At 42.5% G+C, this 25507-nt stretch overlaps 1 long non-coding RNA gene across 1 annotated transcript; it reads left to right on the top strand.

Annotated features, from left to right (window-relative positions):
• The first annotated feature begins 121 nt into the window (after positions 1-121).
• Positions 122-22689, top strand: LOC143815366 (uncharacterized). Its single transcript, XR_013223726.1, has 3 exons — positions 122-300; positions 22213-22304; positions 22486-22689. It is a non-coding gene; the product is annotated as an uncharacterized LOC143815366 (long non-coding RNA).
• Positions 22690-25507: the final 2818 nt, after the last annotated feature.

Raw genomic sequence — 25507 nt, 5'->3', positions numbered from 1 at the left:
CTTCACCCGAGCTTTACTGTAGTGTACGGCCATGGAGGAAAATGGCGGAGTGTGCTCTGTAATGTAAGCCATGTGACACCTGCCGGGGTCGGGGAACAGAGAGCGCTGCCCGTGCTGCCATGTACAGGGGTGGAGGGCGAACAGTGCCACCCTGGTCCTGTGGAGAAGCCCGGCCATATATAGACCATAGTTATATAACAACAGTCGCACTCAAAGAAAGATTTTCAAAGATATTAACTGAACAAACGTGGTTTTCTTTATTACAAACACCAAAATAAAGTATCACCGCAGTGTTTCAAGGTAGGTAACGTTTCGACCCACAGTGTCTTTTTCAAACCTTAATGAAACAAATAAAAATACAAGGTATCACTAAATCAAAATATACAATATTTACAAAAATGTACAGTAAATTATAACAAATAAATAAACAAAAAATCCCTATAAATTAGAGGTACAAGCTATGTCATTTTGAGCAGACTCTAAGACAAGGCGACCTACTAGGACTAGAGGGGTGTACAGGTGTATAGCTTCAGGATAAACCTAGACCAATGGTCTAGGGATGAGATAACATAAATAGATAATCGGAGGGCTGTAGGAGTGAGATACGTCATGGCGGCACTGACGTAAGGAAGCAGGAGTTAAAATAAAGTATATCCGGATATCACATAGCACAGCAAATAGATAATGTACAGCATAATACATAAACATGATAAATTGGTACAGTTTTGTAGAATGACAAATGAGACTGAACTGATATATAGACCATAGACCTGTCATTCAGTGTAGGGGCGTCTGTATATGCCTTTATATACCGCGTCACTGACTGACGGACGCTGCGGACAGTCACCATGACACTATGTGCGTCTGTCACTAGCCCGCACCGCCATGTCAGGGGGACTGCACAGATCTCTGCTCTGCCAGGGGGATACAGAGCACTGGCGGGGTGTCTGGGGCATGTCCTCCCATCCGTGCCGTCTAATCCGTGTCCTCCCATCCGTGCCGTCTAATCCGTGTCCTCCCATCCGTGCCGTCTAATCCGTGTCCTCCCATCCGTGCCGTCCAATCCGTGTCCTCCCATCCGTGCCGTCCAATCCATGTCCTCCCATCCGTGCCGTCTAATCCATGTCCTCTCATCCGTGCCGTCTAATCCATGTCCTCTCATCCGTGCCGTCTAATCCATGTCCTCTCATCCGTGCCGTCTAATCCATGTCCTCTCATCCGTGCCGTCTAATCCATGTCCTCTCATCCGTGCCGTCTAATCCATGTCCTCTCATCCGTGCCGTCTAATCCATGTCCTCTCATCCGTGCCGTCTAATCCATGTCCTCTCATCCGTGCTGTCTCATCCATGCTATCTCACATATGCCTTCCCATCCATGCTATCTCAAGCATTCCTTCCCATCCATGCTGTCTCACGCGTGCCTTCTCATCCATGCTGTCTCACGCGTGCCTTCTCATCCATGCTGTCTCACGCGTGCCTTCTCATCCATGCTGTCTCACGCGTGCCTTCTCATCCATGCTGTCTCACGCGTGCCTTCTCATCCATGCTGTCTCACGCGTGCCTTCTCATCCATGCTGTCTCACGCGTGCCTTCTCATCCATGCTGTCTCACGCGTGCCTTCTCATCCATGCTGTCTCACGCGTGCCTTCTCATCCATGCTGTCTCACGCGTGCCTTCTCATCCATGCTGTCTCACGCGTGCCTTCTCATCCATGCTGTCTCACGCGTGCCTTCTCATCCATGCTGTCTCACGCGTGCCTTCTCATCCATGCTGTCTCACGCGTGCCTTCTCATCCATGCTGTCTCACGCGTGCCTTCTCATCCATGCTGTCTCACGCGTGCCTTCTCATCCATGCTGTCTCACGCGTGCCTTCTCATCCATGCTGTCTCACGCGTGCCTTCTCATCCATGCTGTCTCACGCGTGCCTTCTCATCCATGCTGTGTCACAAGACTCTGTTACGGTGGCCATGGGCTACCAGTGTTGCAGCTGGATCAGAATCCTGCTAATCTTACTGCTCAAATCTATTTTCTCATACACATAGACACCAATGTATGTATCACAGTGAGGCTGGGGCTGCAAGGTGACTTTGGTGACACAGTTTGCTATTTTCCCAGCTATATTATAGCACAATACAAGTGAATGGGGTCACATTGTGACCCTGAGAATACTGCGACAAACAAGACACAAAAAATCCAACTGATTTTTGTCGACTTGCTTGTCGCAGCACTCCATTCATTTGTATTGCACTGCAACGTAACAGCGACACATGGCAATCTTTGGCTGCATGACTTGTGTAACAGCCAAAGTCCCTGTGTAGCCCACTATCCTAATATTCACTTGAATGCAAGGACCAAAGGTTTCCCCACAGATCAGTGCCTAGAGCAGCACACTGCCTGCCCCAACTTGCCTTCCGGATACGGCATGAGAGAACATTGGCAGCAAGACTTGGCTCACTTGCACCCATACAAGACTATGGGTGTGAGTGAAACATCAAACTGCACTCAGATGTCATCCCAGTGCAGTCTGATATACACTGAGTCAGGCCGTGGAGGGGATGGAGAAATTATGTTCCCCGTCTCCTCCACACCTGTGCTGCGATCCTCTCATGTGAGAGGATCCGAGCACAGAGCACTGATACTCTACTCTCGTTCGCAGAAGAGCTGGATCTGAGTGTCAATAGTTGTTGCATCAGATGCCATACGCCTGTCTGTTTCCAGCCTTAGGCTGGAGTCACACTAAACGTATAAAAAAAAAATCCGTCTGATTCTCACTGCCGAGAGTGTCGCACAAGTATAATGTGAGGGTCATGTGAGTACAATCCAATTTTTCACACCTAGCACCCAATTTGCATCCGAATGCAGTGCGATTGCTATCTGAGTTCAATGCGATTTTAACATGAGCTTTTACATACAGCAATTCTCTTTGACATTTACATATTTTTTTCAAAGACAATATTCTTCAAAACTCACATACAGGTGCTTCTCACAAAATTAGAATATTATCAAAAAGTTAATTTATTTCAGTTCTTCAATACAAAAAGTTAATCTCATACATAGTCATTACAAACACAGTGATCTATTTCAAGTGTTTATTTCTGTTAATGTTGATGATTATGGCTTATAATCAATGAAAAGCCAAAAGTTATTATCTCAGTAAATTAGAATAATTAACAAACAACACCTGCAAAGGCTTCCTAAGTGTTTAAAAAGGTCCTTTAGTCTTTTTCAGTAGGCTCCACAATCATGGGGAAGACTGCAGTGCTGACTTGACAGATATCCAGAAGGCAGTCAGGTTATGTGCACACGTCAGGATTTCTTGCAGAAATTCCCTGAACAAAACCAGACATTTTCTGCAAGAAATCCACATGCGTTTTTTGCTGATTTTTTGCATTTTTTTTCCGGAGGTTCCCAGTGCAATAATTTAGTGGGAAATCTGCAAAATTAATGAACATGCTGCGGTTTTTACCACAATGCGTTTAAGCGTTTTTAAAGCGTTTTTATTGTGTTAGCGAAAAAAACTCAAAATCCTGAACGTGTGCACACAGCCTCATTGACACCCTCCACAAGGAGGGAGAGCCACAAAAGGTCATTGCTAAAGACGCTGGCTGCTCACAGAGTGCTGTATCCAAGCATATTAATGGAAAGTTGAGTGGAAGTTAAAAATGTGGTAGAAAAAGGTGCACAAGCAACCAGGATAACCGCAGCCTTGAAAGGATTGTTAAGAAAAGGCCATTCAAAAATTTGGGGGAGGTTCACAAGGAGTAGACTGCTGCAGGAGTAATTGCTCCAAGAGCCACCACACACCGACGTATCCAGGACATGGGCTACAAGTGTCGCGTTCCTTGTGTCAAGCCGCTCATGACCAATAGACAACGCCAGAAGCTTCTTACCCTGGCCAAGGAGAAAAGAACTGGACTGTTGCTCAGTGGGCCAAGGTGTTGTTTTCAGATGAAAATACATTTTGCATTTAATTTGGAAATCAATGTCCCAGAGTCTGAAGAAAGAGTGGAGAGGCACAATCCAAGCTGCTTGAGGTCTAGTGTGAAGTTTCCACAATCAGTGATGGTTTGGGGAGTCATGTCATCTGCTGGTGTAGAACCACTCTGTTTTATCAAGACCAAAGTCAGCGCAGCCGTCTACAAGGAAATTTTAGAGCAGGGGTGTCAAACTGCATTCCTCGAGGGCCTCAAACCATGCGTGTTTTCAAGATTTCCTTCTCATTGCACAAGGTGCTGGAATCATTCTGTGCAGGTGATTAAATGATCACCTGTGCAATACAAGGAAATCCTGAAAACATGACCTGTTTGCAGCCCTTGAGGAATGCAGTTTGACACCCCTGTTTTAGAGCACTTCATTCTTCCCTCTGCTGACAAGCTTTTTGGAGGTGTAAATGTCATTCTCCAGGACTTGGCACCTGTCCACACTGCCAAAGTACCAATACCTGGTTTAAAAAGAAAAGTATCACTGTGCATGATCGGGCAGAACTTAACCCCATAGAGAATCTATGGGGTATTATCAAGAGGAAGATGACAGACACCAGACCCAACAATGCAGATGAGCTGAAGGCTGTTATCAAAGTAACCTGGGCTTCCATAACACCTCAGGAGTGGCACAGGCTGATCGCCTTCATGCCATGCTGCATTGATGCAAAAGGAGCCCCGACCAAGTATTGAGTGCTTGAGAGAGAAAGAATAAAAGCCGGCAATTCATCTGCCACATAGTAAAATCACAGAGTGACAGGTTAGAATAGAATAAATATATACTCATAGAATAGATAGATATATTGATGTCAGTGACACACACATAAATATGTGTTTGAACTCCTATTCCCTGTCTGACGGCACTGCGAATGTGAGAAAGTGCTCATGCTTGCAGTGCCGTCAGGATCGTCCTGAGAGTTCACAGCCAATGATCTCACTGCAGCTTTCTGATGTTAGCATGAGCGCAGTATCGTCAGGCAGGGAATAGGAGTTCACGGGGAGACACTGAGCACACGCTGCTCAGTGTCTCTGCTGGATGACAGGCTGTATGGTCGCATCATGCAACAATGAATATAAGTCACACAGTACACATAGAGTAAATTTCAAAAATAATTCACATTCCTATTCATATATCTGTATATGTGAAGAAAGTGTACAGAAATATCATACACGTCACCCCAGTGCACTGTGTAACAATTCGCTGTGGAAACCACAGCAGCAACCAAACTAAAACCAAAGCAATTCAGTAGGGGTCAAAAAAACCAAATGAAATACCAAGACGTGGACATATCGGAATAAACTTTTATTATTATTGTGTGTGACGATGGTTACAAAGTACCTTTAAATTACATAAATCCACAAATATAAAATCGTATGTAAACATTAATTTCTAAAAACAACAAAAACATGCGCTGCACCAGGAAGATCAGGATGAAAGAGTGAAATATCACTCCTAACCCCAGCCCCACTATAATAACAGTTATTATAGTGGGGCTGGGGTTAGGAGTGATATTTCACTCTTTCATCCTGATCTTCCTGGTGCAGCGCATGTTTTTGTTGTTTAATTAATGTTTAATTAATGTTTACATACGATTTTATATTTGTGGATTTATGTAATTTAAAGGTACTTTGTAACCATCGTCACACACAATAATAATAAAAGTTTATTCCGATATGTCCACGTCTTGGTATTTCATTTGGTTTTTTTGACCCCTACTGAATTGCTTTGGTTTTATCATGCAACAATGCAGCCTGCCAGCTAGATGTAGCAGAGCTAGACCCATTGTGGGACAAATAGATTATCTTCTCTGCGGAAAGGTGAGGAATATTGTTTGTTATTTTTACTCTTTTGCAGAAGACAATGGTGTCGGCAGAGTGGGCGAGGTCGTAAGTGGTTAAATTAAGATTTATTAAAGGAGTCTGTGTCATTCTTTCAATTAAAGAACTTTGTTCTGGGTGTCTGTGCTTTTTACAACATGACTATGGGGTTAGTAATGGGGGTGTCTGTGTTTTTTACAACATGACTATGGGGTTAGTAATGGCGTCTTATTGACACCTCTCCACTACTAACCTCAGGGCTTGATGTCACCTAACAATACAAAAGTGACATCATAAATCATAGCCAGTTCTAACATAACTCTTCTGTGGGTTGCGGTAAAATGGCAAGTCCTTGATCCTAATGCCAGGGGAGCTTGGTATGACTATAAACATATTGTCAGTTCACTGTACTCCCTTGGGTCACTTTTGGCAGGTGCTAATCGCTGTATACCAAGAACACCCCTCGAACTGTTTTGATGATGCTTTAGTCATTATATTATGAACCTTGCCCACATCACACAGATCATGCTTGCCTATTTTTCTGCTTCCAATACATCAACTTAAAAAGAGTGACTGGTTACTAGCTCTAAATGCTCTGACCATTAGTGATGGGTCGTTCGCAACCATGCTGAAACAAAGCTGGCTCCCTTCTGTGACTGATGGGAGCAGGCTTCCACATGAGAGCTTCCTGCAGTTTCTGAATGGCTCTTACATGGGGTAAAATTATGCACTTCGACTGCTGATGCGCATAAAATCTCACCCACCAACCCTGAAAATGCTTTGCCATTGGCTGACTTGTTCATAAAGGGAACCTGTTGCCATGAAAGTGCAATCCAATCTGCTTTCACCATGTTGTAGGGCAGAGAGAGCGGAGTAGATTGATATATAGTTTTGTGAAAAAGATTCAGTATAACTTGGAACTTAATCATTTAAACCTCTGCTCTTTCTGGGATGTTTGATCCAGCAGCGATCAGATCAGGGACTGACAGTTTTGTTTGTATAAGGCTACTTTCACACGTTCAGTATTTTACATAATTATTTGTAAGCAAAAACCAGGAGTGGAACAATCGGAGGAAAAGCATAATAAAAACATGCTGCAGTGCTAGCCACTGCCGCCCCACTTCTTCATTTGTCACCCACTCCTGATTTTAGCTTACAAATACTGTTGTAAAATACTGACCAAATACTCAACATGTGCTCGTGGCCTTAGAATGCATAGAGAGGTAGTCATCGATAAATGAGAAGACAGAAATTCCCAGAAGGAGCAGAGGATTAAATGATTAAAACATGGGTTATCTTGAATATATTCTCGCGTAACTATCAATCTGCTCAGCTTCCCTTGCTCAATAAGGGCTCCTTCACACGTCAGTACGTGTGGTGACTGTTTTCACACGTACTGGAGACAGTTACACATGTAGTCCCATTCAAATCTATGGGTCTGCGCACGTCAGTGTGTTTGCACGGACTATGTGTCCGTGTGCAAAACACGCAGACATGTCCGTTCTTTGTCAGCACCAAGGTCCACAAAACGTCCCACACACGTGCACACTGATGACATCAATGTAACATACCAGCATCTGGGAAAAGTTTTATAGTTGCGTTGTTCCGAGGCGCTGGGTGCTGTATCCAGCTCTCATCATTGTCACCTGGCCTCCCTGCAATCAGGGAAACCAGGCGACGCTGATGATAGTTGTAGTCAGCACACACCACTTGGGAAGAGCACTAACTGCAACTCTCATCATCCTCATCTGGTCTCCCTGTGATCATTGAGACCAGGTGATGCTGATGACAGTTGTAGTCAGCACCTGCCGTCTGTGTACTGTATGTTGCGTATTAAAGAAACAAATGTAAAAAAAAACAGCGTGGGGCCCACCTTATTTTTCCTAACCAGCTGAGGGAAAGCAGACAGCTCGGGGCTGCTGTTACTGTTCTGGGAAGGGGCTAATATCCACAAAGGCTCCTAGCCTAAAAATAGCAGCTCACAGCTGTTTGCTTAGCCTTCACTGGTTAGTAAAGGGTACCCCCATAAAAAAAATGACGTGTGGTCCCTTCTATTTTTTTTACTAACCAGCAAAGGCTAAACAGACAGCTGCGGGCTGATATTAATAGGAATGGAAGGGGCCATGGATATTGCATCCTTCCCAGACTAAGAACATCAGCCCTCAGCCGCCTCAGAAATGGCACATCCATTAGATACGCCAATTGTGGCACATTGCCTCAGCTCTTCACACTTGCCCTGGTGACAACTACACTCTTTTATCCATTTATTAACCAAAAAACATAAGTAATCCTCACCTGTCTGCCGTAAATTCATAATGATGAGGTTCCACGATGAACCCCAACTCTGCTACATCTGGATGGTGTGGTGAGCGGTGACATCAGTAAGGTGACTGCTCAACACGCCAGCTGGAGCACACTGAGCTTAATGCGAGAACAAGGCTGCAGTGATGAGCGGAGACGTAATTACGGTTACCCCATTATGGTTTATCATTATGGATTAATAGTGGACAGGTGAGGATCTGTTTATACCAAGGAAGGTGACGGTCACAAGGGGGCATTCTCTGCGTCAGGAGGAGAGAAGGTTTTTCCAACAACATAGGATTCTTTACTGTTAGGGCAGTGAGAATCTGGAATTCCGTGCCTGAGGACGTGGTGATGGCGAACTCAGTCGAGGGGTTCAAGAGAGGCTTGGATGTCTTCCTGGAGCATAACAATATTGTATCTTACAGTTATTAGGTTCTTTAGAAGGATGTAGATCTGGGGATTTATTCTGACGGAATATAGGCTGAACTGGATGGAGAAATATCTTTTTTTCGACCTTGCTAACTATGTTGCTAACTATGTTACTGGAAAGGGGCCAATAGCTGTAAAGGTTCCCAGCCTATTAATAACAGCTCACAGCTGTTAGTTTAGCCTTTACTGGTTAGTAAAAAGGGGGACCAAAAAAATGACATGGGTCCCCCCTATTTTCCCTAACCAGCAAAGGCTAAACAGACAGCTGTGGGCTGATATTAATAGACTGGTAAAGGGCCTTGGATATTGGCCCCTCCCAACTAAGAACACCAGCTCTCAGCCTCTCTAGAAATGGCGCATCCATTAGAGCTTTGCCTCGGATCTTCCCGATTGCCCTGGTGCATTGACAACTGGGATGATAGTTTTGGGGTTGATGTCAGCTGACCTCAAGATCAGGGGTTAGTAATGGAAAGGCGTTTATAAAACACCCCCATTACTAACTCCATAGTCAAAATGAATAAAGACACACCGAGAGACACACATTCCTTTAATTCTTCAAATTGCTTCCTGACAATTACGCTCCTTTACCCATTTATTAATCTAATAAATAAAAAATCAAAGTAATCCTCGGAGAGATATTTCTATTGTCCTCTTATATACAGGACTTATACATGGTTATTAGATCACCCCTCAGTCATCTTTTTTCTAGACTAAATAATCCTAATTTTATAGTTACTAGGTTAGGAAAATTAAGGAGGACCCCATGCCATTTTTTTTTTAAGCGCAATATACAGACGGCGGGTGCTGACTCCACTCTCAGCATTATCTTGTAGCGCTGATTGCAGGGAGACCAGGCGACAATGATGCGAGTTGTAGTTAGTGCTATTTCCAGGAGGCGTGTGTTGACTATAACAGTCAGTAGCGTCGCTTGGTTTCGCTGATTGCAGGGAAACCAGGTGACAATGATGAGAGTTGGAATTGTGAAGGGTTAAACTAAGAAAATGAAAGCAGGCTTCATTTTGTGCTTTTTGACTATCTTGCTCTTTTGAGATACATTTTGTTACTAGGTAAAGTTCACAGCTGTTATGAGACCTTGATTGTTTCAACCTGGACAGGACATGAGACTGAGGGTGTATTGTTCTACGAGACTTTGATGCACAGACTGTTCCTGCATTCTTATAGCTTAAGAACTCTCAGCGTGTTCTTATGTTGATTGGTTGAAGTATAATTTCTAAGATTATGAAAAGTGTGACACAATAAACGGGGGCTCAGAGATCTGCTCGATCCCCCCAAACAGAGACACACGTCTCCGTCTGGTCATTTTCAGTTGCCAGCAACACCCTGTGGATCAATTTGAAAATCACTGTGTCAACCGTGAAGGGTCACTTCAGATCCTCCCTCAACAGAATCAGCACCCAGCATCTGGGAACAGTGCTAACTATACTGCTTTTCCAAGATGCCAGTACGCGTCACACTGAATGGTGCACATAGACGGCACACAGATGTTACATGGATGTTACACATGGACACGGATAACACTGGCAATGGTTTTTCCAGTACCGGAAATATCAGGATGTGTGAAGAGGCCTAACATGATCCCTGCAGATAGCACTGCATTTTCATGGTGACAGGTTCTCTTTTATTCCACAGATCACACCTCTATAATTCCAAGCCAGTTCCCCACAGATGCAGGCACAGTGCCCCATTACAGCACTGACCTCTGTACACTAGATTTTACTGGTTTCACAAGAGCCAGCAGGCACAGAAGGTCTGCAAATCGGGTACAATGTACAGCACATTGCCATTCATTTCCACAGCATATAGCACCCAATGCAGCCTTGTTATTGGTCCCTCCTTGGGTGTTCCCGCTCATTCTCAAATCACTGAGAAAACCTGATTAGACATGTTGAAATCCAATATTTCTGTTCCCTCTTTTTCCCAACATCTGCTGCCATCTGAAGGACAGGAAGAGATTGCCAGTCATTTTCATGGAAAATGATGGGGTCTGTTGTCTTTAATCTTGTGTACATGGCCAGCTTTACAAGAGAAGGATATCTGATCTGACAGCTCCCCTTCGTGTGGACGTAAAGAGAGCAGTAGTCTCTATCCGTCATTATTAATGCACTATTGTTTGTAAATTATTGTCAATTATCAGCCAGGATAAATAGCACATCCCAAAGCATAAGGCTTTTTCATAAGCAGTGTATTTTTTTGCTAGGCTTTTCTTTCTGCAGAAAATAAGTCACTTTTTACAATACCAGCAAAAGCTATGAGATTTCTGAAATCTCATGCACACAATTCATTTTTCTTGACTGAATTTGAGAACTGGAGAGTTTTTTGAAACCTGCAGCATGTCAATTCCTTCGCACAATTTTTTCACCTATAGAAAGCAATGAGAAAGTGCAAAAATGCTGCAAAACCAAAACAGATTTTGCGGCATTTTTTTTGCTGCGTTTTTTTGTTAAAACTAATTTTATTAAACATGTACTGTAGACGAATAATACATGTGATCCGCTTCAAAAAAAGTCCATTGCAAAACCTGTGCTTTGAACTCAGAGTTTTTACTGCAAAGAAAGCAGGTGTTGGCTGCAGAAAAAAATTGCTGTATATGAACATAGCCTTCATGTTTATGCACACGTATAGATTGAATTTTTCCATAAATGGGTTGTCTGGGAATGTAATCTTGATGGCCAACCCTTAGGATAGATCATCAATGTCTGATCTGCCGGGGTCCGACAACCGGCACCCCTACTGATCAGCTGTTCCGGTGTTGGTGGCTGGAAATGCTCATTTAGGGAGCTGCATATCATAGCTCCATCAACTGTATAGTGGTCTTGGCCGAGAACTGAACATCTGGCCGCTCTTCACATCAGTAGGGTGAATGTGCAGTACCCGGATGCAGCCATTTTTCTGTTGATGGAGCTGTGCAGCTTCAGAACTGAGCAGTTCCAGCCACCACCAACATCGAGAACAGCTGATTGGTGGGGGTGTCTGGCGTCTGACCCCACTGATCAGACATTAATGACCTATCCTGAGGATAGGCCATCAATTAAAGTCCCAGACAACCTATTTAAACTGTTGACTTTAGGCTGCTTTCACTAATCAGTTTTTTGCCATCAGCCTGAATCCGGCGAATTTTTAAAAAAGCCGATCCGTCGCAGATTGTGAAAAACTGATGCGACGGATCCGACTAGCTAATCCAGGGGGGAGAGAGAGAACGAAATACCCCAGAATGGGAAACGCCGAGCGTGCTCACTTTAAAAAACGGAATCCATCGCCGAATTCCATAATTTTACGCATCCGGCGCCATAGGCTTCCATTATAGCAAGCGCCGGACCATCGCTGTCTGTTTTTTCGACGGACACAAAAAACGTTACTATGTCCGTTTTCTCGGATTTTCGACAGATCCGGCAAAAAATGGATGAAACATGAGGCCATCCGTCGCAATCCGTCGCTAATACAAGTCTATGAAAAAAAAAGGATCCGGCGGCAACTTTTGCCGGATCCGTTTTTTTCAAAATTTGACGGATTGTGACTGACGGCAAAAAACTGATGTGTGAAAGGGGCCTTACAGTAGGTTTTCATTTCACATGCACAGTAAGACAGAATATACTATATACCCTGCAGTATATGTCTATAGCTTGCACCTAATAACTAATTTGCAGACACATAGAGCCATATGGCCATTTAAGGTTGCCAATACTCCCACACAGCAAATGTGCCCATATTACAGCTATGTCCACACACAATCTGTGCCCACGCAGCAGATATGAAAGCATAGTATTTGTGCTTATAATGCAGTCGCCCAATTACAACTTTATATGCCTTTCGGTAGTGTATGGATATAAGTAAAAGTATAAACTGATGGCTCTCCTACTGAAAATGACAGTTCCCCCACTTAACCCATTCTGTGCCGAGCAACTAGTAGCATTTTATAATCTGTCATCCTCCCTTTTGGCCTGCAAGCCTCCTGGTAATAGGTACACAAATGGCCCCTCCACAGAGGTAGCAATCATAATTGGCCCTTTAAAGAGCCCTGTCATATTACCTGGGATATAAATCCAAATCGGAATTTTCTCCAAAAGGAAAAACACCCTCATTTTGCAGACAACTGTTTTGGGGGCCTCTTGCCTCTAGTCAGAAAAAAACAGGAGACAGTTGGCGGGGTTGGAGGCCTTAGGCTGTGGTCACACGACTAGCTTATAGCATCGGATGTGATATGTTAATGACACTCGGCTCAAACTGGGCTTCAAGCATGAGCCGAGTGTCATGCTGCGGTGATCCGAGCCTCTCACGAGCGAGAATCGGATCACAGGTGAGGAGAGATTAATCTCTCCATCTTCTCCATTGCCTGTCTCGGCATATATCGAACTGCACTCAGATGACATCAAATTGCAGTCTGATGTTTTGCATGCACCCATAGATTTATATGGGTGTGTGTGATCCAATTCTCAGGTGCAATAGCAGCATGCTGCGATTATGCTCTCATTTCGAATCAGCATGAGAAAATAATCACAGATCTGAGTTGCCTCATAGATTAACAATTGTCCAAGTGCTATGCGATAAAACATTGCATAGCACTCTGCTGTGTAAGGGTATGTGTCCACGTTCAGGATTGCATCAGGATTTGGTCAGGATTTTCCATCAGTATTTGTAAGCCAAAACCAGGAGTGGAACAATTAGAGGAAAAGTATAATAGAAACATATGCTCCACTTTTGCATTTATCACCCACTCCTGGTTTTGGCTTACAAATACTGATGTAAAATCCTGACCAAATCCTGATGCAATCCTGAACGTGGACACATACCCTAAGGAGTAACATTTCTCTTTATCCTTAACAAATAAGTGGTCTGTTTACAAAATTTAGTAGTGAAAAAAAAAACCTGTTTAACGTCTATTGGCGGGAAAATCCCTTTAAAACACTTGTGCCTTCTGGTTTCACTTTCATACATAGTCCATGCTGTTCGTCCAATATCAATAGCACCACCTAGTGTCAAAATTAAGTAGAGATCCCATGGTGCACTTTTTGTATTGCTTTAATATAAGTACTTCTAATAACAATCCAAAATAAAAGGGTTTTTCATCTTTTTTTCCCCAAACTGGCCAGATGAAAGGGATTGTCAAAAAATAAAGAAAGAAGTGTTACTAAAGTTGAGCAAAAGGATTTCTATTGTCTGGACCTGGTGTCCAGCTCGGTCTTGCATGGCAACCGGACCAGTGCGGTCTTCACTTCTGCAGCCAGCACCCTGGGCACATCGGACGTTAACTACGCTCTGCTGCATCATTATGTCTCAGGACTTAGTAAACGATAGAGTTGCCCATGATTGAGAAGCCGAGGATGCCCACCGCAGAAGTGATGATTGCCCTCCTTTCGCTGCCAAGGAAGACCGGACTGAACACCAGTATATGTCTTTTTGCTCAGCTCTATTAGTTACTAGTCCATCTCTGTGCTGCTCCTGTTCCATCACTCCAATGGTCTCTGCTGAGATCGGTAGTGATCACCACTCATCCATACAGTCAATTGTCTGCTGACGCAATTGATTGGATGGGATGCCATCACTTTCACTGGAGGACAGTGTTGATTTTAGAGATGAGATTATGTGGAAAGGTCATGCTTAAAGTGTACCTATCATTAATCTAGGGTTGCCCGTTCCATTTAACAGAAGAGTGGGCATCCCCAGACTAGTGATTTTTCTAAATAACACCTATTAACAAAAGTGTCCCCCAATGCCCCTGAAAGGGTCCAACTTTTGCTAACCCAGGGCCGCCATGTGCTTTATATTAAGCTTTTATCAGATGTGTGGACTGATCAGAAGCCATCATAGGTCCTCTGAAATAATAGTATACTGGTAAGGCACAATAACATGTAAATATACCGTATATGGTGAGGGGAGCAGGATTAGGGGTTACAACATTTATAAACTATACTTTTCCTATACTGTCCCTAATGAGGACAAATAGAGGTTGGCCCCATATCTGACACAAAAAATGGATCTCTCACTCCTCGACAGCTCTCCATAAATGTCCCTGGTGAGTCCCAGATTCTGTATGAACTAAAATATTCTTCCATCCACAAGTTATATGGAACTGTAATAGCTATTTTTAATCAAATAGTACGCATAATAAATGTTTTACTTGCTCATTCAATAGTGAAAGAAGCACTCCTCCCATATTTTTTTTTCTTCAAAATATTGTAATCATATTATATAGCACTGTGTACTTACAATTGCTCACTTTGCCTTTCTACCCATTTATTTATTCTGTTTTACATTAGGTCTATGACATCAAGTGGCTAAAAAAAATCTAAATCCTTCTAAGCTCTATGTAGAAACAGGAGGTCAATTTTCCTTACATGACTCATGAGTCACTACAAAAGTCCCTGGGAGTGGGGAGGAGCAGAGCAGCTGGGTCAGGGGTTGAAGAAGGGGATGATAAATGCAGGGACAAGAGACTTCCTGTTTCTACATATAGAAGAATTAGCTGGGTAGAAAGGCTAAATGAGCAATTGTAAGTACACAGTGCTATATAATATGATGTCTGCGATATATTATTAGGATAAAAACTTTGATAGGAGGAGTGCTTCTTTAATACTACCAATTAGGACATATACAGTATAACAGACATTTCAAAAGTCCAGTACCATTCAAAGTAGGAAATTAAAATCATACTTATCTTCCCATGTGTTTCCACCCTATGATCTGGGTTTGTCTGTGGACCAGTAGGACCAGGTGCACTAAAACATTAGTCCATTAGCATGATGCACCCACATTTCGTGGATATATATGATGCAGGTGTTCCACCTTGGCAGCTCTTGTCCTCTCCCCTGACTGGTGACAGGCTAATGTGTGGGCCTGTAACATGGTGACATAGAACACATGGCTGCTGCCTTAGAAAACAAACCAGCTTTACTTAAAGCAGGGGGACATAGTGCTGCTCCTGTAACAATAATTGCTTTGACTGTCCAGCCAATCACTGTCACAGGGAGCAGGTAAAAGATAGTGATTGGAGCGGTTTAAGGCAGCGCCAAGTGCCAAAGAGGGTGGTCGACAGAAATACTGTTTAATAGAACTGGTGACAGAAAGATTTTACCAGCAATCACTTTAATTTCTCTTTTGGAATTTTTCATAGGTTGATATGCAAGTCAGTGCAACTCAGCGATGACATGATCGACGGGTGTTACTGTGGTGGGCTGTGGCAGTCCCAATTACGGTGGGAAAAAATAATTAACATAGGGGAACAATTATGTTCCCCAAATATCTATGATTTTTTTGCTGTAGAACATAAATGCAAAACATCTGCACATTAAAATTAAAAAAAAAACACCACCACAAAAATAATGTAAAAAAATATAATTTTTTATTAGATAGATACATGTAACAAAAAACCTGTTCACATATTGGATAGCCACGCATTCGTGATAACTTGCGGAAAGAATTCTCCAGGCTATGTGGTGTGAAACATGAACAGTAAAAAACATAAACAAACTAAACCAAAAATTGTTGTTGTAATATATATATATACACTCACCGGCCACTTTATTAGGTACACCATGCTAGTAACGGGTTGGACCCCCTTTTGCCTTCAGAACTGCCTCAATTCTTCGTGGCATAGATTCAACAAGGTGCTGGAAGCATTCTTCAGAGATTTTGGTCCATATTGACATGATGGCATCACACAGTTGCCGCAGATTTGTCGGCTGCACATCCCAAAGATGCTCCATACAAGGCAGGATGGATCCATGCTTTCATGTTGTTTACGCCAAATTCTGACCCTACCATCCGAATGTCGCAGCAGAAATCGAGACTCATCAGACCAAGCAACGTTTTTCCAATCTTCTACTGTCCAATTTCGATGAGCTTGTACAAATTGTAGCCTCAGTTTCCTGTTCTTAGCTGAAAGGAGTGGTACCCGGTGTGGTCTTCTGCTGCTGTAGCCCATCTGCCTCAAAGTTCGACGCACTGTGCGTTCAGAGATGCTCTTAGGCCTACCTTGGTTGTAACGGGTGGCGATTTGAGTCACTGTTGCCTTTCTATCAGCTCGAACCAGTCTGCCCATTCTCCTCTGGCATCAACAAGGCATTTCCGCCCACAGAACTGCCGCTCACTGGATTTTTTTTCTTTTTCGGACCATTCTCTGTAAACCCTAGAGATGGTTGTGCGTGAAAATCCCAGTAGATCAGCAGTTTCTGAAATACTCAGACCAGCCCTTCTGGCACCAACAACCATGCCACGTTCAAAGGCACTCAAATCACCTTTCTTCCCCATACTGATGCTCGGTTTGAACTGCAGGAGATTGTCTTGACCATGTCTACATGCCTAAATGCACTGAGTTGCCGCCATGTGATTGGCTGATTAGAAATTAAGTGTTAACAAGAAGTTGGACAGGTGTACCTAATAAAGTGGCCGGTGAGTGTGTATATATATATATATATATATATATATATATATATATATATATATATATATATATATATATATACACAAAAAACACATTATATATATATATATATATATATATATATATATATATATTATATATTTGCATCACAAATAAATGTAAATTAGCCATTAATTCACACATATCCCAAAACAGTGCTATCAAACAATACAATTTGTCTCACATAAAACAAAGATTTATACTGCCATGGGTGAGAAGTTATACCAGCTAAAAAGAGTAGAGGTGAGGATGTGAAAAAGGGGTTCAGCCGTGGTCATTTAGAGGTTAATGAATAGGAGGAAAAAACCCATACAGCCTGCAGAACACCTTTAATCCCTGTGATATTTGCAGCGGTCCTCCGGAAGTCCTTATGACCGCCCAGGTGTGGACACAATACTTGGATGAAATGCGAACTACATGATAAACAAGAACGGTACTGAAGGTATTGTTACACTTACACCTAAGCTTACCTTTCTGGAGTGCTGTGTGCCTGCCATCGCCTCCATGTGTGGACAGATGCCCAGCAGCAAGAAAGGGCGTAGATTAAAGTCAATCAGAAATATTGGAAACACAATATGATTTATTATGTAAAATGTAAGAAATCTGAACCCAATTGATTTGAGCTCCTCCTTTACCTTGTCCTGGCCGCCTATTACATCCTGACCATAGTTCCCCTCCTCCCACACATTATCCCGTCTGCCTATAATCCAGGCACAACATCCATGTACAAACAGGTTATACAGATAGGAGTTCCCCCATGACGTCATCAATAAGGAATAACACTATGACAGGTAATAAACACCAATTAGAAAATAATGGAGGCAGCAATAACACTGAGTACAAAGCGTCAAGTCATCACAAGACAGGGGTGGGCACCTCCTGCCAATTAGGCAGATTAATTCTAATAATATATTCAGTATTTCTTGTCATGCTCACATGACCCCTCCAGTATAAAAATTCAGTTACTGCGCAATAACCAGAAAACAAAGATGTGTAAGAGCTTTCTCCCTCCGACGACTGTTCTGCCATAACCTTTACTGTGAGGCGACAATGCACTGATTCACTAAGAGTTGTGCCGCTGCCTTCCGCCCCCTTCATTGCTCTTCTATAAAGCGGGGGAGACAATGTTAGGCCTGCATGTTAGCAGATTTTTAATAACAGCAGCCTAGAATGCAGGATAAAAGGCTCAGCCAGCGCCTCCCGGAGGATCACACTGCATGCACAGTCATGTGGCTGCACAGATTTGCAGAATTTTAGATGGAAACAGTAATAAGAAGTCTAATCTTGGCTTGGAATCAGTGATTAGTCTTTCTGGAAGTCTATGCTATCATATGAATTCTGCAATAGAGCACATTCTTGGCAATTAGGCCACATTCACATGTTCAGTATTTGGTCAGTATTTTACCTCAGTATTTGTAAGCCAGGGATGGGAACCTCAGGCCCCAGGGTCTTTTACGGCCCTCGATGGCCTTTTATCCGGCCCCCGAGCCGATTCTCAGGGACCACATTCTTGGGTAAGGAGCTGTATTTTGATTGCCACCAGCTCATTAATTTCTTCTTGCTCTGTTAGCACACACACAGTGTTCACTACTGAACACTGAAGGGCATGCAATGAAAGATTACGTCCTGAAACCAATTTTGACAAGCTCTGGCGAAATGCGTGGGACTCAATGATAATTCTTATGGCTTAGAATTTACACCTACCACGAGTACTATCGCTGTCAATTTTCTGGATTTAAATATATATGTAGAGAATGATATGCTAATAACTAAGTGCTATCATAAGGAGGTAGACTGTAACAGCTACATTCATACGGATAGTTGCCATGTTCCTACTTTGTGGCTTTTAAATATCCCAAAGAGTCAATTCACACGTATAAGACGCAATTGCACTAAAGATAAAGATTATGATGTGGAGTCTAATTACCTGAAGGATCAACTTTTGGGAAAGGGATACCAATCGCCATTTCTTGAAAAGGCAAGGCTAGACACAAAAGCCTTGTCAAGGACAAGCCTGATTCATGAAGCCAAATCTGTACCTGGACCTCTTAATATAGCACAAGAGATTGAGAATTGACCTTTTATTATACAGTATCACATGAACCGTAAACGATGTGCTAAAATAATCCAAAGGCATTGGTCTATTTTAAAGAGCGACAGGAGTGTAGGGGAATTATTACCCAATAATCCGAGCTTCATTTATAGGAAAGTTCAGAACATTGGGAATATTTTAGCGCCCACTACTAAAATGGGATTGACTAATATTAATTCAAATTCAAAAATAATCATAAATCAACAATCTGCAAACAAGGGCTTCACTTCCTGCGGCAATTGCATCTGTTGTGTGTACAAGGTGTAGAAAATCAGTCCAAACGACATTTTGGAATGCGGACAGAACCGAATCATTTATTATTAGAGATAATATCTCCTGCCATTCAACAGGGGTTATATATATAGTTAGGTGCCCTTGTGATAAACTTTATGTTGGTCATACTAAGAGATGCCTTAAAGAAAGAATAAAAGAACATTTAGACAATATCATTAAGGGATTTGTGGGACATCCCCTATCACATCATTATGAAGAAAAACATGGCCGGTCATGTATTGGAACCTCATTTTGCGGTATCCAAACTGTGAAGAAAAATCCAAGAGGAGGTGACTTTTTAAAAAGTATGTCAAGGGTGGAATCCAAATGGATTTTTATGTTAGATAGTTTGGCCCCTAAGGGATTAAATTTTGAAATTGAACTCTATGCCTTTTGAACTATTTTTAGAGATATTAAGGTGGTACCTTTGTCCATTGATGTGATTCCCTCAGTGCCTGTAAACTTGAGATTCACAGATCGATAAATCAATTTTATTAGTTAAGTTTAGTTTTAAAGGGTTTTAGTATTTATAAAGAGGGAATATAGACCAGCTCACCCGTGATGCATAAACCAAGCCTCGGAAGCACGGACCCGCTGTGTCCAGGCGTGTAAAGTCCAAAAAAAAAGAGAATGTCCAGCTTCACCGAATCCGTAAAAAAGAGTTTTCTTTATTCACAAACTTTAAACATGGAGGATACAAACTTCAGCACGAACCATATGGGTAAGAATCTCAACGCGTTTCTGGAGACTAAGCTCCCTTAATCATGACATCACCGCTGGAGCGCGCCAGGAGCTGGCAGCAGCGGAGGAAGCACGCCGGGAGAGGGAAGTATGCTGCGAGGCCGGCGTCACAATTGGTTTCTAGCACGGCACCTTAATATATACGTTTTAATTTTTACTTTGATGGAGCTTTGTGAGCACTTGTTTTTTTTTTGGATGGTGATGTTTTTATTAATACCCCATTAATTTTGGAGTAGGTATAACATTTTGATCCATCATTGTTGCATTTTTTTAGTGGAGTTGCAACAACTGAAACAAAAACAAAATCGCATTTTTTACTTTTCAATTTTTTTCTTCTTTTTGTGAGGTTTACTGATCAGTTTTATTAATCTTATATTTTGGATAGATCACATTTTTATGGATAGGGCAATACCACCTTTGCTTTTTTAATTTCTCTATTTTTGATGGGAGATAAGGAGAGTGATTTAAATTTTCACTTTTTTTTTATAGTTTTAAAAACAATTTTTAATTTATTTTTAGTCCACTTAAGGGAGTTGAACTTGGGATAGTCTGATTCCATAGTATTGCAGCATATAGTAAAAATCACAGGCTGGTCTTCACAGGAGAACCATCATGGCAGGCTCAGGGGCCTTCAGCAGGCTCCAGCTGCGATGGCCAGACCCCGGGCTTTAAATGCTGATGTCAGAAATTGACAGCAGCATTTGAAAGGTTAACATCTTAATTTCAGGAGAACTGCCGTGGACGGAGCTTTTGTTCACACACCAAATTTTTTTGATCATTGTAAGCAAAATTAAATAGTTTAGTTTAATAGATGTATTAATATATTTTGTGATACTTATTAATATATAAATATTACACAACATAAATAATGTCTTAGAGTGTCTGTAAATCTTTTATCTAGCTAAATGCTGTATAAAACTGATACACATCTGTCAAAGCTGCTGCTCCTAATCGAATTCTGTGCTCTCCCCCTCCCTTACTTCAATTATATAGCATATAACATAACATGTGGAGAGGTGCGGAAGCATGTACAGCCACAGGGAGGGAAGCTAAAAAAGGCTCTGGATAAAGGCATGGAGAGGAAATAAGTGCAGGATAGAAGCTGTGCTGGTACATGAACAGTAAATACAGCCGCACCCTGGCTAAAGACAGAGCTCACTTCCAGCCTATATTACTGTGAGAGACACTATCACAAGAGAAAAATCTCACACATTGGTCAGGCTGCAAATTTCATATCAGGGTCTGAAAATGAATGAAGCTGTTTAGATTTCAGACTGAAACTAGTTCAATTTTGTTAAAGGTAACCACTTTCATATGTAAATATATATATTTTTTCCATGTCAAAGGCGTCCGTAGTGTTTAGTCTCTGAACTTGACATATTCCAAAATGTATGGCATAAGCTGTTAAAGGGGAAAGAAAATCTATGCGCCTAACCGATGCTTTGATTGATCCATCCACCATCCATAGGCTCCCGTTAAAAAAAAAAATGCTGGTTAACATCCTTTTACTGGATTGATGTGATGGAAGCATTTGAGGAATGCCATACATTATTCATCTGTAGGCCGTGAACCAGGGCTTTCATGTTAATAGATTGTTTTGCATTGGTGTCAAGACAAATTATATAACACCGTTTAAGAAACATTAAAAATGTGAAGACGTCTGTATATAAAACAGAGCCTTAATATGGGTGAGAGTCCTACGGGTCACTTATACAGCCATGTAATGGATTGGCAATGTGAACCTATAATATACCTGCAATTTCAGTTTATTTCACTGTCCTGATTACTGTCCTCTCTCCCACTCTGCCCTTCCTTTATATTGCTAAATATCCATATTAATAATCTATCCATTTTTAATCATCTATTATTTTATACTTTTATTAATTTTATTTAAAAGAGATGCTGTATCTTGAATGTAATACAATAATATACATTTTTATTTTTTTTAAAGACATAATTATGATTTGTTCCTAAGATTCCTCCTAATGCCAATTTAATTGACCTTATTACATTGTGGAAGTGTAGAGTACCTGTGAATTACAAACAATTATTTTATTGACACCAATAACATGCATTAGCCTTAATATTAGCAGAACCTGACACCTTTCTTTTTGGCATGTACTTTTACAATTTCATCAGAATCCAGGAAAAAAAATTCAGATTTTCTACGGCATACATGAAGTTGGAGGTATTCTATAGCTGAAGTCTTGCTCTTATGGGAGAATAACATGGTAAGCTGAAGCAGGCGTATCGTGGGGAACAGCGTTGCTCTGACTCAAGAAAATGAACCTACAGGGATACATTTGCAGCGTAATACATAACAGCAATGTAGATGAGATTTGCCCAAATCCTAACTGTATGCAAACTGACATGTAGCAGAAATTACAAATCCGCTGTCATTTCTTTTTACAGATTAATCACAGATTTCACCTTTACAAAGGCAAGGGTAAAGTCTACGGCAAGAAAATCAGTGGCAAAAATCAAATGGAAAAAAAGTGAATAATACCATGAATTTATGAAATGAAGTGGTAGTTCCAGCTCCTTAAATTTAAAGTCTTTATTTTCCAAGTTAAAACTTCATAGTTATCAAAGAATCCTTGTACATCATGGATGCATAGGCAGCGAAAAAGAAAGGTATAAGCAACGCGTTTCGATCAACTAAGATCTTTATCACAGCTTTTTATAATACCATGAATTTGCTGAGAAATACATGGCAGATTTGTTGCAAGCCATTCTGATGGTTGTGTAGGGATTAGGCCAGGGTCACACTGGAGAGGAATACAGACGAGCAAGAGGCGCAAAAACAACGCATTGCACACGGACCAATGTTTCTCTATGGGGCAGCTTCCATCAGCCGTATATTTCTCGGCCGTATTTTACGGGCTGAGAAAATCGCAGCATGCTGCGTTTGTCAGCGTATTGCGCAAAAAATCCACCAATGAAAGTCTATGGGGGCGAGAAAAATACAGATTACACACAGACCATGCGTGTGACTTGCGAGAAATATGCACCGGTGTTCTATAGAAAAGCCGGTAATTCAGTGCGGTGTACAGTAAAATCACACTGACGAGTTAGAATAGAATAGATAAAATAAATGTCTACACATAGAATAGGTATATATATATATATATATATATATATATATATATATATATATATATATATATACAGGGCCCCAGGGTCCTGGTCGTTGCAATTATACCATTCTCCTCTAGGGGGAGTGATATTATGTTTGGAGGCAAAGAAGGACAACTGAATCCAGGTATCACAAACATGCAACACATTTCGCACTCCAGGCCACCAGGGGGAGCTCTGCTCCTATTTATTAGGGCACTCTTCACTCTTAGGTAAAACTGGTTGCCTGGGGAGGAAGTTAGTGAGTTGCTGGCTGAACTTCGCTCAGGTAGTTGGTCCCTGACAGGGGTGGGATCCTGTCAGAGATCGAGACAGAAGGACACGGAGCTGTGCATGCCCTGAGAGCTGCAGCTTCTAGAAAGAGACATTGAAGGAGAACTGTATTGCAGAGAGGGTGAGAGAAGTCGTAGCAAAGGAGTGGATACCAGGAGGGGAACAGCCCTACACAGGCTGCCTTCTTCTGAGGCGCAGGATCCCGGTAGCCGACACACCGAGGGAGCAACGATCCTTTATGCCTTGCTCCAGAGACCAGCAGGACATCTAATTTCACGTTACCCGTCTGCCGATACACCCAGGTGGCACCCCTTAGAGGCTGGGGCATGATAGAGTCCCTGTAAAACGCCTCAAGCCACCGGTCATACGGGTTTGTCCTATCCATCTGGGGGACAGAGAGAGAGAGACATAACATCTACAACATCTGTGAGAACCTTATGAGAAGCTTAGCAGTAAGGGACTACAACACTGCAGCGCTAGAGGAAGGCTACTGATTTCCACCTGGACAAGGGGACTCTGGACTTGCCTCCAAACCGGCCGGACTCTGCCTGCCCTGTGATCTGGTGCTCTGGACTGTGGATGCTGAAATCTTCAGTAAAGGTAAAGAGACTGTAACCTTGTGTCCTCGATCTTCACTGCGCCTCTCACCATCCACCATCTACACACTGGGAAGCCCTAGGGACATACTTCACCTGTGGGAAGGTACACCATCTAGCTGCCATAACATCACCCCAGCGGACCCTTTAAAGCAGCATCGGTCACCCTGACCGAATACCACAGGTGACGTCACGAACATTTCCCCTTTAAAGACCTTTCCCTTTTACACGGACGTCCCAGGGCCACGGACCGGGTCAGCCACCGTGACATCCCCCGTGAACAGAAGGACCCGGTACCGAGTACCCCGCTGCCCTTGGGGGTGCTCCAAATCTGTCACATATATATTTTTAATACAGCGCTAGCTAGCTTAAAAGCCGGTAATTCAATTGTCGGCTTTTGCTATCTCCTTATCAAACTCGACAGGATATGAGACATGGTTTACATACAGTAAACCATTTCATATCCGTTAGATTTTTATATGTCCCTCACTAATAATGTTAGAAGTGTCTGTGTGTAAAATTTGGGAGCTCTGGGTTTTAAAATAAAGGGTTAAATGACGGAAAAAACTGGCGTGGGTTCCCGTGCAATTTTCTCTGCCAGAGTGGGAAAGCCGGTGACTGAGGGCAGATATTAATAGCCTAGAGAGGGACCATGGATATTGGCCCCCCTGGCTAAAAACATCTGCCCCCAGCCACCCCAGAAAAGGCACATCTGTAAGATGCGCCTATTCTGGCACTTAGCCTCTCTCCTCCCACTCCCGAGTAGCAGTGGGATATGGGGTAATAAAGGGTTAATGTCACCTTGCTAATGTAAGGTGACATTAAACCAGATTAATAATGGAGATGTGTCAATAAAACACCTATCCATTATTAATCCAATAATAAGAAAGGGTTAAATAAACACACACACATTATGAATAAAGTATTTTAGGGTACCGTCACACAGTACCATTTTAATCGCTACGACGGCACGATCCGTGACGTCGCAGCGATCGTATGATTATCGCTCCAGCGTCGTAGACTGCGGTCACACGGTGCAATCACGGCGCTGGAGCGATGCCGAAGTCCCCGGTAACCAGGGTAAACATCGGGTAACTAAGCGCAGGGCCGCGCTTAGTAATCCGATGTTTACCCTGGTTACCAGCGTAAACGTAAAAAAAACAAACAGTACATACTTACTTTCCGGTGTCTGTCCCCGGCGTTCTGATTCTCTCCACTGTGTAAGCGCCATAGCCGGAAAGCAGAGCGGTGACGTCAGACGTCACCGCTGTGCTCGCTTTCCAGCAGGCGCTCACACAGTGCAGAGAAGCAGAACGCCGGAGGACAGACACCGGAATGTAAGTATGTACTGTTTGTTTTTTTTTACGTTTACGCTGGTAACCAGGGTAAACATCGGGTTACTAAGCGCGGCCCTGCGCTTAGTTACCCGA

Source organism: Ranitomeya variabilis, chromosome 1 (assembly GCF_051348905.1).
Source record: "Ranitomeya variabilis isolate aRanVar5 chromosome 1, aRanVar5.hap1, whole genome shotgun sequence".
In the NCBI taxonomy this organism is placed as follows: Eukaryota; Metazoa; Chordata; class Amphibia; order Anura; family Dendrobatidae; genus Ranitomeya; species Ranitomeya variabilis.
Note: the sequence above shows the minus strand (reverse complement) of the source record. Positions and strands in the feature narration are given on the sequence as shown.